The sequence below is a fragment of the Schistocerca nitens genome, chromosome 2 (assembly GCF_023898315.1).
Source record: "Schistocerca nitens isolate TAMUIC-IGC-003100 chromosome 2, iqSchNite1.1, whole genome shotgun sequence".
Classification (NCBI taxonomy): domain Eukaryota; kingdom Metazoa; phylum Arthropoda; class Insecta; order Orthoptera; family Acrididae; genus Schistocerca; species Schistocerca nitens.
In genome coordinates, this window is record NC_064615.1 from 794,191,821 (window position 1) to 794,207,679 (window position 15,859).

Genomic DNA, 15,859 nt, shown 5'->3' on the forward strand with positions numbered 1-15,859 from the left:
ATGTCGAGACAGAATTGCTTATTACTTACCTTCAAGAAGTTAGGTGTATAATACTGCTCAGACAACTTGTGGGACTACAGCCCCATGATGTCTTAGACAGCCACAGATATTTCGGCAAGTGAGCACCTTGTCATTTTCGAGACACTATGTACAGTGTATGCAGGAAGATAACACACACACACACACACCAGTTAGTACCAACACACAACAAATGACAAATGACAGAAGTTATTGATAGTGAATATTAATAACCAATGGATAAACAAGTAGCATTAACTTCATCCCTCTGTTTGACCAGAGAGAGAGAGAGAGAGAGAGAGAGAGAGAGAGAGAGAGTGCAAGCAGGATTGTTAGTATAATTTAAGCAAAAACCTCCATCTCTATTTATAAGTTTGTGATTATTTAATCACATCTTCCTTAAAAACACTATCACAATACCAGGAAGTGCATCCAGAATTTCTGTGTTATATTCCTTAGGATGAATGGTACTAGGACATTGTTCTGCAATAGCAGATTTGATCATCTGTTGGAAGCTTGTGTGACGCTTTGTCTCTGGACACCGATCCTTCAATCATGACAGTCTAACCAAAGTGTAAGATGACTCATCAGCATTGGAGAAGGTAGACACCTTAATGCAAATGAATATCAACCTGCACATACCCTTAAAGGGGTGTAATCTTAGATCATGTGAAAACCACAGATCTAGGTGCGATCACATATTTTCATCATTTACCCAATTCACAGTTGGTTGATAGTGCTGCATATATTTGATAGGTCTTCCACTATAACCATTCTGGTGAAAGGTAACTTTGAATTGAGCTAACTTGGCTATCAAATTGCCAAGCTCTGAGAAGTGGGTTCTATGAAAAAAGATATAAAGTACCCCTTCACACTGAACTGGATGATGGCAGCATTCAGCTGGAAGATAAAATCAGTGTTACATTGGCTTCATTTGGCAACTGATGTGACAATTTTTGCTTTTTCTTGGAATTCGCTGGACAATTTTTCTTGTTCAGTCTAACAGGGAATTTGTTCTGTCGCTGCCCAGCATTTGGCTAAGCTTGAATGTTTCAATGGCTCAGAGTGTAATACATCATCTTGATGTTTGTGCTCAATTTCACAGAGAAATCTTGGGTAGATCCATACTAGGGAAAGGTTGGAATTGTACAAGAGTCACTCAATAATTAGAGAGAAATTGGTCTGCAGAAAAATGTGTTTATTTTTACAAAACATATTTTTTCTACTGTTCAACATAATCCCCTTGAACATTTATGCACTTGGTCCAATGGGCTACAAGCTTTTTTATTCTGGCTGCTAAGAACTCTTTATCCTGATGTTTGAACCAATTTCCCACAAACTTTTTCACGTCCTTGAACCTCTTCCCATGTGAAGACTCCTTCAGTGCACCAAACAAATGGAACTCACTAGGCACTAAATCAGCACTGTAAGGGGGATGAGGCAGTACTTCCCAGCACATTTAGTCAGTGTTTCATCGGTTAGTTGAGCAATATGAGGATGTGCGCTGTCTTGCTGGAGAATCGCATCTCTCCTCTCTGATCCATGGCGACTCTCTCTCAAGGCTGGCTTCACCTTGCTTAAAAGCAAATCCAGGTAGTGTTGTCTGTTCATTGTATGCTGCAGTTACAAAAAACTGGATCTTCTGTGTCCCAAAACACCATCAACATGACTTTTCCTGCTAATGCTTGGGTTTTGAATTTTTTCTTGACATGTGAGTTGGTGTGCTTCCACTCCATGCTTTGTCTTTTTGATTCTGGCTCATAATAGTGAACCCAAGTTTCATCACAAGTTAAAATTTTGTTGAGGAAGTGCTCACCTTCTCTTTCATAATGTTCCTTTAGCTCTGTGCACACTCTCAACCTTGTTTCCTTTTGTAGCTGTGTCAACTCCTTTGAGACCCATCTTGCACATGTTTTGCGGTACTTCAGCTTGTTACAGATTGTTATGGACTGTACCAGTACTAATTTGAAACTTTTCAATTATCATTTCCACAGTTACATGGCAGTCAGCACAAATAATGTCATCAATTCGACATTCAAGTGAGGGAGTTGAAACTGCAACTGGTTGGCTAGAATGTGTTTGTCAGTAATTGAGTTGTGACCATTTTTGAACTGCTTTACCCACTTGTAAAAATTTGCATGATTCATACAAGCTTCACCATAAACTCTAGACATATTCACTTGTTTCTCACCTTTAGCAAGTAAAAAATGAATAACAGAACATTATTCAACTAATGTGGACATTTCAAGCGGACTTACCATCTTGAAATGTATTTTTGAGGTTATAAACAAAACAATGTTAATACATCAGCTGATCAGGGCTCATCCCAGTGAAGCCAACTTAAAGCCATAAAAGCACCAAATCTGCCCTACCAACAATCTCCCCCCCCCCCCCCCCCCCAGTTATTTGTTTCTTTAATTATTGAATGACCCTTGTACACTGTTCACTCCATAAGACTTCACAAATGGGCTGTTTTCGAACTACTTCCAGACACTGCCAAAGATATTAGGGGAGAAGCATAATCTACAATTTCATTTGCAAGTTAGAAAGTACACAGTAAATACAGTTGCAGTGATCAAGCCCAGATGAGAGGGATGCTTGGCATTCATTCAGGGTGGGCTCTAACTTTATCAACATACCCACAGACAAGGGCAATGCTACTGTTGCGTTGGAAGAAGAGAATTATCTTCAAAAGATACAGTGTTTACTGTCTGATCCATTTTAGCCTGGACTCGGTGCTGACCTAACAAAAGACTAACAATGTCCTGAAGAAAAGTTCCTTGTCGCAATAGACTGTCAATAGTCTTTATACTTAGTGTGCTATCTTTCCTAGATAATGTGGCCTACTGAAGATCCACAAGGAAAGGGTTTTCTCTTAGTCATTTTGTCAGCTACATTGGTGCTACAACATACCTTGTAGCCACATATTTAATACTTTGTTGAGCCCACTAACAGGTCATTTTGTACGTCACATTAGAAATTTGGGTGATTTCTTACGTCAGTTGAGCGACTGTGTTTTAATGAGTTTGATATTTTTGTAAGTTCTGAATTGGTTTTCGTTTGTGCTCCTCTGTCTGATTTGTTACTTTTAATTGAGATTAGAATTGGTGTTGAGTTAACCTATCTATGTCAGAATGTGTTCACTTCTACTTACTTCATATTCAGTGGCCAGTTTTATGAGCAGAGAAATGCAGTTGTGATAGGAAACCACCTCCTCACCAACTGTTGCCTATCTGGTTATAGAAAACTTGGCAGAACTGAAACCTGCCTTTCTTCTTCTTCTTCTTCTTCTTCTTATTATTATTATTTTTATTATTATTTTCCGCAGCTTTTGCACAGCACCTGAATCGAATCCACCTAAGTATTCACTGTACATGGGAGGTGGAAAAGAACGGCTGTCTTCTGTTTGTTGATGTGGACACTAGTAGGTAGGTTGATGGGTATATTGGAACCTGCCATTTATAGGAAGGTCACACACACACTGATTTGTATCTTCTGGCTGGTAGTTCGCACCATCTGGTTAAGTGTGAATGTACTTAGTACCTTGTTTCATAAGACCCATATCATCTCATACTCTGAAAGTTTCAGCTGAGGTAGCCTACCTTGAAGTCACCTTGCTCCAAAATGGTTCTAGTGAAAGACAGATCAGAATAGTATTGCACTGTGACCTGATGAACTGGGTGAGTAAACAAAAAATGAGAGAGTGCGTAAGTCTACAGACTGTTTGCCTTACACAGGTTATACACATAAGATTGCCACAAGTTTTGGAAATCAGGAAATTTCAGATGTATCAGGGAAATATCAAAGAAATTTGAAAAAAAAAAAAAACACTGGGAAAATCTCCTATTTGTCTCAGTAGATAAAGTGGTTCCTTTACTGAGTTGTAGTTCATCATCTCTGGCTGGGCACAGCTGAGTACATGCACTGCTTCCCTACTCCCTCATTCTGATTGCTTCTCCTCTTCCTACCACTCCCTCAGCCTGCAGACAGTGCTGCCACCATTTCTTGCCAATATCCCAACAGCTAACAGCAAGAGGCAGGAATGCGTGGGGGGTGGTTTGTTTGGATCTGATTCTCAGAGACAGTTGATGCACCGACTGGAGACTGCAATCATATGTGCATGAGTTGTGTCTGAGTGATTATATGAACGTGTGTGTGCTCTCATTTCCTGATAAAACCTATGGCTGAAAATTTAGTCGTGAGTGAGATTGTCTTTTCTAAGTGCCTGGCTGTGGCTCAGCGGTCGTCTTCACAGTGAATTGTTACCTATCCTCATTAGTATTGATTCTGAGTATTTGCGCAAGTTATCTGTTTCATGGTTTGATCATTGCAGTCTTATCTCATCAACATGGTGTCTCTAACACATGAATAGCTGACAACATGAGTGGACTTCATCAGGCCAAAACCACAGGCCATTTCTGTGGGTATCTCTAACGGATCAGGCCTGCCAATCTGAAACACATTGTTTCCCACTAATGTGCAGGCTGTGCCTGTCGAATATAGTGTCACTGATCTGTCTACAGGCCAGGTCTGTCTGTGTATGGCATAATGCTGCAGATTTTCATGATTTATCCCTTGCCCAGGACTGCAGTGTTCCTTGGCAGGCCAGAGGCCATGGACAATGGATTTCAGGAATTGCAACTGTCTCACTGCAAGAACATTGTACAGTGTGGTGTTTTATAGACATTTTATTTATTCTAGTACATTTTGGTACTTTGAAAGTAGTTCGTATATTAGAAAGTATGGATGGTAAAAAGAAGAAAATTGTGGCAGTCGCTCGCAGTTTGTACACTATGTACTCATATATTTCTTGAAAGAAAAACCACACAATACCTGTAAAATGAAATGATCGTGTGGCATTGATGGCCAGGAGGCCCCATCAGGGGGAGTTTGGGTGCTGGGTTGCAAGTATTCATTCAGGTGATGCCACTTTGGGCGATTTGTGTAGGTGATCATGAAATGATAATGACAACCCAACACCCAGTCCACGAGCGGAGAAGATCTCCATCCCGGCCGGGAATCAAACCTGGGCCCGCTGCATCGTAGGCAAACACGTTACCACACAGCTAAGCAGGCGGATACAAAATTCCGCTAAAATAATAATTTCACACAGTGGGTAATAATTGACAATAATGAACATAGGAGAATCAACATTTTATTTGCGGTCACCGTCTTTCAAAAGGCCTAATTTTTCAGAGGTTATTTATTTATTTACACATGAAGTTCCATAGGACCAAATAGAGGAGCAAATCTCAAAGATCATGGACTGTGTCAGTACATGATATTACAACATAAAAGTAATAACAGATAAAAATAAAATGTTTATGAACCCAAAAAAACTCAAGCCATACATTTAAGTAAACACAATCAATAATACAAGAAGAATTGGCTTAATTTTTCAAGGAACTCCTCTACAGAATAGAATGACCCATGAGGAAACTCTTCAGTTTAGATTTGAAAGCATGTGGATTACTGCTAAGATTTTTGAATTCTAGTGATAACTTATTCAAAACGGATGCAGCAGTATACTGCACACCTTTCTGCACAAGAGTTAAGCAAATCTGATCCAAATGCAGTTTTGATTTCTGCCGAGTATTAACTGAGTGAAAGCTGCTTATTCTTGGGAATAAACCAATATTGTTAACAAGAAATGACAGTAAGGAATATTTATATTGAGAGGCCAATGTCAAAATACCCAGACTCTTGAATAGGGGTTGACAAGATGTTCATGAACTTCCACCACTTATTGCCCGAAACACCCGTTTATGAGCCAAAAATATCCTTTGTGAATGGGAATAGTTACTCCAAAATATAGTACCATATGACATAAGCGAATGAAAATATGCAAAGTAGACTAATTTTCGTGTCAATGATCACTCACTTCAGATACCGTTCAGATCATAAACATGGCAGCATTAAGTCCTTGAACAAGATCCTGAATGTGGACTTTCCACGATAGTTTACTATCTATCTGAACACTTAGAAATTTGAACTGTCCAGTTTCACTAATCATATGCCCATTCTGTGAAATTAAAACATCAGATTTTGTTAAATTGTGTGTTAGAAACTGTAAAACCTGAGTCTTACTGTGATTTAGTGTTAATTTTCTACAAGTCATGCACTTACGTCATGAACTCCACTATTTGAAACTGAGCTATTGGTGCAAACAACATTCTTTACTACCAAGCTACTGTCATCAGCAAAAAGAAATATTTTAGAGTTACCTGTAATACTAGAGGGCATATCATTATATAAAATAAGGAACAGGAGTGGCCCCAACACTGATCCCTGGGGCACACCCCTCTTGACTGTACACCACTCAGACCCCACATCACAGCCACACTGTGAATAATGACCTTTTGCTGTCTGTTGCTAAAGTAAGAGGTGAACCAATCATGAGCTACTCCCCGTATTCCATACTGGTCCAACTTCTGGAGCAATATTTTGTCATCAACACAATCAGACACCTTAGTTAAATCAAAAAATATGCCTAATGTTCAAAACATTTTGTTTAACCCATCCAGTACCTCACAGAGAAAAGAGAGTGTAGCATTTTCAGTTGGTAAACGACTTATAAAGCTGAACTGAGCATTTGATAGCAAATTGTGCGATATAAAATGATCAATGAAAAGCACCAGTTTGCTTTTGTTCTACAATAGTGTAGAACAAAAGCAAACTGGTGCTTTTCATTTATTATTATAATGTTGTTCTACCAAGAACCGACGGAAGATTCTGTTAATATGATAAAATGGTCAATTACCCTTACATGCACAGCCTTTTCAGAAAATTTAGCGAACACTGCTGGCATGGAAATAGGTCTAAAATTGTCTACATTACTCCTTTCTTCCTTTTGATAAATTGGTTTTACTACTGAGTACTTTAATCACTCAGGAAACTGACTATTCCTAAAGGAAAAATTACTAATATGGCTAAAAACAGAGCTAACATGTGCAGCACAGTACTTTAATGTTCTGCTAGGCACTCCATCATAACTATGAGAGTCCTTAGTCTTCAGTCATTTAATTACTGACACAGTCTCCCCCTTGTCTGTATCACAGAGAAGTATTTCAGACATCAATCTCGGAAAGGCATTTGCCAAGAGATTTTTATGGTTCCCCGTAGAAATTAAATTTTTATTTAATTCACAAGCAGTGCTCAGAAAATGATTGTTAAATAGTGTGTGTGTGTGTCTGATTTATTGGTAATGGAAATATTTTTGCTACGAACTGACTTTATATCATCGACCTTGTGCTGCTGACCAGACACTTCCTTCACAACTGACCATATTGTTTTAATTTTACACTATGAATTAGCTATTTTATTTGCATACCACATGCTCTTTGCCTTCCTAATAACATTTTTAAGCACCTTACATTACTGTTTGTAATGGGCTACTGTAGCTTGATTGTGACTACTTCTAACATTTTGATATAATTCCCACTTTGTTCTACATGAAATCCTTACCCCCACTAGTCAGCCACCGAGGCTGCCTTTTACTGCTAGAACCCTGTTTAGAACGTTCTGAAATCAGTGAAGGTATTTTAAACCTGTTGATGTTAGTACTTAAGATTTTTGCTAACATATTTAGAAGTACAAAAGTCCCTCTATTTTTTTTTTTTTTTTTTTTTTTGTCAACTTAAGTCTTGAGCTCTCAAGATTTGTCAGAGAAAAATGCTAAAACTTTTCTGGCAATCAGGGAAATATCAAGAAGCTTTACGTGGGAAACTTGTGGCAACCCTGATCCAACAGGATCAGTTGTATTCTGCAGAAACACTGTGAAGTATGTTTTTTGACCAGGATCTGAGATTCTGTGTCCTCAGAGTCTTTCATGATGGCATGTTTCAGTAAAATCTTTTCGATTTAAAAGCCACATCATTTAAAATGAAACACTTATAGTCCGTGAGACGAGTGATTGGTACTGACAGTTCCGGCGGGCAGACGGCGCTGTTGCCGAACGTGGCTCACAGCACGCAGCACCCTGTCTGCTACACGCATTCTCTAGCAGCAGAAATAAAAGCGAGACAAAATACAAGTCGTATTGGTACGCGTGAATTTATTTAAAGTTGATGCTTGAAATATATTAACTCGAAAACTGATAAGAGCTATTTAGTACAAGTATCTAAGATGCTGAAACATAATAAAGTTAAGCCGGCCGCGGTGGTCTAGCGGTTCTGGCGCTGCAGTCCGGAACCGCGGGACTGCTACGGTCGCAGGTTCGAATCCTGCCTTGGGCATGGGTGTGTGTGATGTCCTTAGGTTAGTTAGGTTTAAGTAGTTCTAAGTTCTAGGGGACTTATGACCTAAGATGTTGAGTCCCATAGTGCTCAGAGCCATTTGAACCATAATAAAGTTATTTGTTAAACTTCACAACTGAAATGAAAACTATTTTCGCAAGTTGTTGAACATTAGCAGTTTTTGTTTCCATTGTTAAGTATTAGCATTATTAATTTGTTCTACTACAAGCTACAGAATAATTGGTCAGTGTATTAAGAGTTATAATCTGAAGAAAGTACTCACAATATGATGATCTGGTTGTAGATCGATAGCAAACTCCCTCCTTATATTCCTGAATACATTGTAGTTACTGAAATGGAAAAACACCACTCACATCACTGTCAGAATCTGATTTAACATTGTCTTCCTCAGCACTACTCGAACTATCACTGCTCTCTCCCAGATGTATAACTAAATTTTCGATGCATTCTTCCACAACCCCTTCGGTTTTGGCCGCCTCTCTGATGGCACTTGCAGTGCTGTTTACAATTTTAGCCCACGTCTCGCTTGTCACTTTATTGATAGCTGCTGGAAGGAAAGTTTCCACTTCAGAGATCGTCAATTTTTTATTGTTTGCAGCAATGTAATTTTTTATCTGCGCCCACACTCCTTCAATTGCATTGAAGTGACAGTGGTATGGAGGAAGCCGAACGATTTCATGCCCGTGCCTTTTAGCAATCTCGTCAATTACATATGTTGGAAATTGGGGTTTCTTTTGTGCCACAATTTCGAGCAGTTCCGCCTTCCTTAAATCTTCTCTGAAATCTACTTTTCGCCGTTTCAACCACTGAATGATATAGTCTTTTTTTGTTGCCAAGGTTGGTGCCTTATCGTGAACAACGGAATGATAAGGCGCATTGTCCATAACAATCACTGATGGACTTATCAGATTCGTCATAAGCGATGTCTCGAACCATTCTTGAAATACTACACTGTTCATTTCTTCATGGTAATCTCCCGTCTTTTTTGACCGAAACATTTTCAAGCAGTTTGGCACAAAACCTTTTGATGTTCCTGCATGTAAGACAATAATACGCCCTCCTTTGCCAACAGGCACTGCCATTGTCCCCTCGGGCGTTCCATCATTCCAGCCTCTACGTAAAGAATGGCTGGCATTGACCCAAGTTTCATCTAACCACACTATACTTTCGAATTCCACACCCATGATCCTGCGCAGAAATCTGCACCGCCATGCAACTACATCTGTCCTTTCCATTAATATTTTGCGTCCGTTAAACAGTGAATAGCTGAAGCCTATGTCTTTCAACACTGTACGCAATGAAAATTTGCTCCCTTTAAAAAGATCGTCTTTCTGAAGCGACACCAGTAATTTAGATAGTGGGATGTTCCCTTCTCTTATAACAGCTGTATATATGACGACGAATAGCATCTTTCTGAAAATCGTCCAAAGCTGTCACCTGCTTATTTCTCGGTCGCTTCTTTCCTGGTGTGTGCAGCTTTGTTGTGCCACTCTCGTCTCAATCTACACTCTACTGTTCTTTCCCTATCTTTACAACAGTGTTCTTACTTATTTTCAATGCTGCTGCAGTTCTCTTCACAACCTGAACAACAGGAATTAAGGGCCCACCTTTATCCTTTTCTTTCTCAAAGTAATCCCTCACAGAGCACACGAATTCACGGGCCTGGGTGTGTAGCACACTTTTCTTCCTCCGTTTCACTTCTTGTGTTGGGCTGGTACTACCCGCCGCACTAGACATTGTTTACAACGAAACATAAACAAAGAAACACTAAAAACAACAAAAACGAAATAAACTGCGAATTCAACTTCAGACCAACGACGAACGACCGCACCACCTGCACGCGAGACACTGGTAAGTTTCATAAGCGCGCGCGACCAGGTTTCAGAGCGGCAACGTGGCCCTTGCTACCCGCTCAAAGTCAGGCCATCATTGGCTGCCTGCCTGCGGTCGCTAGGCAACGGAAAGATGCTACCGAGCTGTCAATACCAAAGACTTGTCTCCCAGACTATAAGTTTTCAACATCTGTGCCAACCATTGTCATTTGTAGTTAAAATAACTGACTACTGGGGCTGGCACTGTGTGCTGCTTATGTAGTGGGTACTGGTACAAGACACGCTGGATCTTTTGGCTCAAAAATTTCCACATGGGGGGTCATCAAGCTGGTCTGCAATACATAAAGTACAACATACTACCTGTAAAACAATGAATGTTATGCTATGGGATCCCCACTGTCTCCAGCCATCTTGAGCTTTTTCATAGAACAGTTTGAGGAGCAATATCTGAATCTGTGAAGTTGTGACCATCTTGCTTCTTACATTATGTTGGCGACACCTTGCTAACTTGGCCTCAAGAGAAAAATGCGCTGCAGTAGTTCGTCAGCTACATGATCGGAGTCCATCCCACCATTAAATTTACTGTTGAGAATAAGAGAGAGGGCAAGGCTTCCACACTTGGATGTTTTAGTTGGGCAGAAGGCAGAGGGCTTCTTTGATTATTCAGTGTACAGGAAATCTTCATACTAAGCCAGTACTTGAAGTCTAACAGTTTTCACGATGCTGCATGGAGGAAGCGGTACTGAACATGTTAGTTCACAGGGCAAATATTATTTTTGACGACAACTATCTATAGCCTGAATTTCAGCATTTGAAGTGTGTATTCAGAGAAAATGGTTACTGCAGGGGAGAAATTGCTAAAGCTTTCAGGTGCCACCGATGAAAGATGTCTCATGAATCGGCAAAAGAGGCGAGGCTGTCTGTATTCCTTCCACACTTGGGAGCAACAACTAGCAAGATAGGACGTGTCCTGAAGAGACGTGGACTGAGACCAATGTTCAGGTTCACCTCCAAGTCATGGAGATATGTTATGTCCCATTAAAGATAACAAAGGTCTTAAAGAGTTCCTGGGATCTATAGTGTCCTCTATGAGTGTTGTATCATTTACGTAGGGCAGACTACTGAGCATTTTGTAGAGCACTCTAGAAATATTTAGAAAAGGGAACTTGAGAAGTTGGCCATGGCTGAAAACTCCCTAGAACATGGTCATGAAAAAAAAAATTGAAAAGGTGAATTAGACATCATGGTATTCAGATTCTGTTACAAAAAAAAGCAGCTGAAATTAGAGTAACCAGCAATAATTTTAACAGAGAGCAGAGGTATACACTTAGTAGGGCATGTTTGTGGGCTTCTGGCATTGACCAAAAGCAAAGATGTAGGGTTGATGCTTGTAGGGAGGCAGGAGTGACAGATTCAAATGTGCCGTCGCCCCCTGCACCACATAACAACACTCAGTCCAACAACAGCTCGGAGCTGCTAAGAGCTACCTGACTTGCATTTTGCGCATGCATCACTTCAGCTCTCTGGGGAATGTTCCAGATGCTACTGCATCTATGAGAATGTGCTGAAAAGTAATCCTTTCGAATTTTATATGTGAAAACTCTTAAAGCTTTTTAAATAAAACAAATGATATTAACTTTCTACATCTTTATTCCACATGTGTTCATATTTGTTTCTCGGTTTCATCATGCTGGCAACAAACACAATTCTGCCAATGAGAGACCAGTTTGTTGATACCATCTCTATAGAATGTTTTACTTTGATGGAGCCACAACCTCACCTCTGCTTGTTTCACTTCATTGCTATCAGTGTGAAGTCCTTGAAGGTGTTGAAGTTGTGGAAACACGTGAAAATAAGATTGGGCCATATCAGGACTGTTTGAAGGATGATTGAAGACATGAACCAAAGGCATCAGATTGTTGACTATGTCCCAGTGCTCATGCGTGGTCCAGCATAGTCATGCTGTAGGAGAGGGTGCTCCATGTGTAGGTAAATTCTTCGCATTTGTGCTCTCAGTTGTCTGCGGTCTCACCTTACCTTGCAGCATTTATGGTGGTAGTGTAGTAGAACTGACAGAGTAATATGTGAGACATGTAATACCTCTCAACCAGTATAGAGAACAGAATAAAAAATTTGTAGGCATTACTTTTCAGCACACTCTCGTACATGTGCAGAACACCGTGCCGGGCCTCACAGTCAGTGATTTTCACATCCTAATGGTGGTGGAGGCAGCTATTGAAAGCTCGAGTGTTTCAATCGAAGTGACAAGGCTAGTTTAGCATTGTTAAGGAAGTAGTTGAGATTAAATTAGCTAGACATTATAAATAGAGACAGGTTTTTGCTGAAATTGTACTAGGAATCTTGCTCTCTCCCTGGTCAAACAACTGAGGGACAGAGTGAGTGTTATTTGTTCACTGTTTGGTAGTTAATATTCACTATTGATTACTTCTGATGTTGGCCATCTTTGATAGCATGATGGCACTAGATGTTTATTTTGTGTGAGTTAATGTATGTATGCGAGTGTATACCTGTCCTTTTTTCCCCCTAAGGTAAGTCTTTCTGCTCCCGGGATTGGAATGACTCCTTACCCTCTCCCTTAAAACCCACATCCTTTTCATCTTTCCCTCTCCTTCCCTCTTTCCTGATGAAGCAATCGTGGGTTGCGAAAGCTTGAATTTTGTGTGTGTGTTTGTTAGTGTCTCTATCAATATACCAACGCTTTCGTTTGATAATTTACATTTTATACGCCGGGAGAAACTCGCGCAAGTTTAGTACCACCAATTGATGCATATAAAAGTGATAGACTTCCTAGTTTTTAGCTCTAATGGTTCCTTCCTTGGGGGAGGAGGGATTGGCAGCTTGTTGTTGTTGTTGTTGTTGTTGTTGTGGTCTTCAGTCCTGAGACTGGTTTGATGCAGCTCTCCATGCTACACTATCCTGTGCAAGCTTCTTCATCTCCCAGTAACCTACTGCAACCTACATCCGTCTGAATCCGCTTGGTGTATTCATCTCTTGGTCTCCCTCTACGATTTTTACCTTCCACGCTGCCCTCCAATACTAAATCGGTGATTCCTTGATGCCTCAGAACGTGTCCTACCAACTGATCCCTTCTTCTAGTCAAGTTGTGCCACAAACTTCTCTTCTCCCCAATCCTATTCAATGCCTCCTCATTAGTTATGTGATCTACCCATCTAATCTTCAGCATTCTTCTGTAGCACCACATTTCGAAAGCTTCTATTCTCTTCTTGTCCAAACTATTTATCGTCCATGTTTCACTTCCATACATGGCTACACTCCATACAAATACTTTCAGAAACGACTTCCTGACATTTAAATCTATACTCGATGTTAACAAATTTCTCTTCTTCAGAAAAGCTTTCCTTGCCATTGCCAGTCTACATTTTATATCTTCTTTACTTCGACCATTGGTAGCTTATGGAATGTTAAAATGATGGACAGTTCACTGAGACACAGGGATGAAAGGGATCCACATATAGTGAGGCCTCGGAGAGGGAAATATCAAGGGAAGGTGTCGGAGATAGTGGGTCAGAGGTAGTACATTATAAGCACTGAGCCAGCTTCAGTATACAGGTTACAAGAACAGAGAGAGAGACATAAAGATTGATTAGGGAGAAGATAAATGATTTGTGTGGTTAAGAGTTAGGGTAATACAAAAAGGAAAAAGTCATAATAATGTATACATAGTGGAAGTACAATGAAGAAAGAATTTGTAATTGAAAGGAGTGGGCATGTTTGTTTACTGGAGGTACCAGTAAGGTGGAATTTGAAACAAAATTGTCCTGATTGCCATAATTATGAAGATGTTTTAGAAGATAATGATTCTTTTCATGATGGAACAGTATTATAGTACTGTGAAAACAGTATGCTCTGTTGGACAAGTGCCTTTTGACAAAAGGAAATTGTGAAAAATAGTTTAGCAAAAGCCTTTAAGTTATATGCAAGCATGGACATATTTGGCTATTGTCTATTTCAGGAAAATCCCATCTGGATGTGTGGGTGCTTCACTTTGCAATTGTAGCCTAATGTTAGTTGATGCTAGAACATGTTATGGTCATACCAAAGACTCTTCAGGTCATTTTCAAAATGAATATTTCAGTCAGTAGTGAAGTGTGTGTTATATGGAAACAACGTAATGGATTAAACCTCATGGCCCCAATTTAAAACTTCAGTGTGCCTACTCTCTCTCTCTCTCTCTCTCTCTCTCTCTCTCTCTCTCTCTCTCCCCCTTAAATTCCACAGAGGCTCTCTTGCAGTATTTTCTGTAAGTTATGCCTCGATAGCTTTCTCTGGGGTGAATAATGCCTCAAAATAAGAAGGTTCAAATTCCAGTCTGATACATAACCCTTTTCAAAAAAAAAAAAAAAAGCTCCGTCTTTAGGCCACAAGTGGCCCTTCCGGGACCGTCCGGCCGCCGTGTCATCTGCCGAGGAAGATGCGGATAAGGAGGGGCGTGTGGTCAGCACACCGCACTCCCGACCGTTAGGACGGTATTCTTTGACCGAAGCCACTACTAATCGGTCGAGTAGCTCCTCAATTGGCATCACGAGGCTGAGTGCACCCCGAAAAATGGCAACAGCACATGGCGGCGGGATGGTGACCCATCCAAGCGCCGGCCACGCCCGACAGCGCGTAACTTCGGTGATCTCACGGGAACCGGTGTAGCCACTGCGGCAAGGCCGTTGCCTAACCCTTTTCAAGGGAGTTACATTAGAAAAGAATGAAACTTAATTTTTCAATGTAGTATTGTTCCACTTCAGGGGACATTGCCATCTTACAGCACTGGCCATGTGGGCAAGATGTTTTTGTGTTCAAATGAAGTTGAGAGCTACAGAAGCATTCGCATACTCACTGGTAAGTTCTCCTATGCTGGACAGGTACCAGTAAATGAACAATATGATGTCCCACCACTGTCATGTCCTATCCTGTGTGCTTTTAACTCTTCACACCATACCACTGTATGACAGTGGCCCAAGCAAATATCATTCCATACAGACTGACTGAATGACTATCCTTAATAGGATAAACCTTGCTGGCACATGTTTAGCATGTGAACTGGTTGTATGGATGTCCATCCTCGACATTGTATTATTGTGAAATAGGGAAGTGTTTGTCATGGTTATGATATAAGAGTTTGGATGCCAGTCGTTAAAACAAAGGCGTTTCTCATTGTGGCGAGATATTGTCACGTACTTTGTCTCCACCACTGGATTTCACTTAGGGATAATGGTCTAAGAAAGGTTGGGAACCACTGACATAGAGGATGGCCAGTTTATTGACAACATAAAGTAACAACCACGGCCAATTTAGATACAAAGAGTTGAAGATCTCTAGACTGAAATTCAATGTTTTTAATGTACTATTTATGACCCCCCCCAGCCCCCCCCCCCTCTCTCTCTCTCTCTCTCTCTCTCTCTCTCTCTCTCTCTCTGTGTGTGTGTGTGTGTGTGTGTGTGTGTGTGTGTGTGTGTGTGTGTGTGTGTCAGTACTTGTTTGCTGTTGTAGCCCAGTATGTTGTTTTTTCTTCTAAATGGAGGTTGGTAAGGTGTGTCACAGAGAGTGATATAAATTCAAGATTATTGTTTTAAATACAATTTCTAGCAATAAATTTAACTGAAAGTGCTACATATACAAGCAGTTGGAGCTTGCAGTTGTATACTGTTTAACACTGTGTGTAGTTTGTTTGTTTTTGGACACTATCTGTAGGAATGTTGATACCAAACTTTGGATTGTTCC

General features: G+C 40.4%; 1 protein-coding gene across 4 annotated transcripts in view; it reads left to right on the forward strand.

The window, feature by feature from the left end:
- The window catches only part of LOC126237047 (ATP-binding cassette sub-family A member 7-like), a 607,922-nt gene that overhangs the window by 40,187 nt on the left and 551,876 nt on the right, over window positions 1–15,859 (forward strand). The gene's annotated exons all lie outside the window — the stretch shown is intronic.